Genomic DNA, 1,318 nt, shown 5'->3' with positions numbered 1-1,318 from the left:
TTGCTGCTGCTGTCGGTGGTACTGTTGCTGCTGCTGTTGGTTTCGGTGCAATTTCTGCTGCTGCTGGCGGGTGTGCTGCAGTTGCTGCAGTTGGTGTGGCTGTTGCTGCTGCTCCTGCTGCTGTTGCTGCTGCTGTTGCTGCTGCTGCTGCTGCTGCTGCTGTTGCTGCTGCTGCTCCCTTTGTGTGCGCAGCCTTAAGATTTATTTGATGTGCTTTTGTGCTGCTGCTGCTGCTGCTGCTGCTGCTGCTGCTGCTGCTGTTTCTGTTGCTCTTACTGCTGCTGTTTCTCTTCTAACTGCATCTGCTGCTGCTGCTGCTGCTGCTGCTGCTGCTGCTGCTGCAGGCAGTGGCTCAGGCGCTGCTGGGTTGCGTGGTTTGCTTAGTTGCGGTGTATAGGCACCTCGGCGGCCTGAAGCCAATCAAACAACTAGAAGAACAAACCATGTATTTCTTTTTTTTATTTTTATTTTATTTTTATTTTTTTTTTGTTTTTGTTTTTTGTTTGTTTGCTTTTGTTCGTTTTTGTTTGTTTATTTTTGTTTGTTTTTGTCTGTTTGTTTTTGTCTCTTCTGTTTTTTTTTTTGTTTTTGTTTTTTCTGTTTTTTTTTTGTTTTTTTTGTTTGATTGCGTGTTTTTGTTTATTTGTTTTTATTTAGTTTTCTTTATTTTTATATTTCGTCGTCATTTACTTTTTTATTTTTATTTATCTGTGTTTATTTCATTACTTTTATTTATTTGTTCTTTTTTATTTTTTTTTATTTTTTCTGTTTTTTGTTTTATTTTTACTTTTTATTTATCTGTACTTATTTACATTTATTTATTTTTATTTCTTTGCTCATTTCTATTTGTTTAGTTATCTATGCTTATTCACTTATTCATTTATATTTATTTATTTATTTTATATTTATTTATTCATTTGTATTTATTTATTTTTTTTTGTATATTTGTTTATTTATTTTTATTTTTGTTGCAGGCAGTGGGATAGCCTGTATGCACGTCCCGGTTTCAGGTGTATGTACACCCGCATGCGTTGTGCTGCTCCTCTCTTTAGAGCTTCTGCTGCTGCTGAAACGCTGCAGCAGCAACTGCAGCAGCAGCAGCAGCAGCAGCAGCAGCAGCAGCGGCAGCAGCAAGTGTCCACAGATTCGCGAGAAAAGAAAAGACAGTGATAGACACGACACGCCTCTACACAGCAACACAGCAGCAGCAGCAGCAGCAGCAGCAGCAACAGCAGCAACAGATGCAGCAGCAGCAGCAGCAGCAGCAGCAGCAGGAGCAGAAATAGCTGCAGCTGCTTTGGCAGCAGCAGCAACATTT

The sequence above is a fragment of the Eimeria mitis genome, genomic scaffold, assembly GCF_000499745.2.
Source record: "Eimeria mitis Houghton genomic scaffold, Emh_scaff2903, whole genome shotgun sequence".
NCBI classification, from domain to species: domain Eukaryota; phylum Apicomplexa; class Conoidasida; order Eucoccidiorida; family Eimeriidae; genus Eimeria; species Eimeria mitis.
This window is presented reverse-complemented; position numbering follows the sequence as displayed.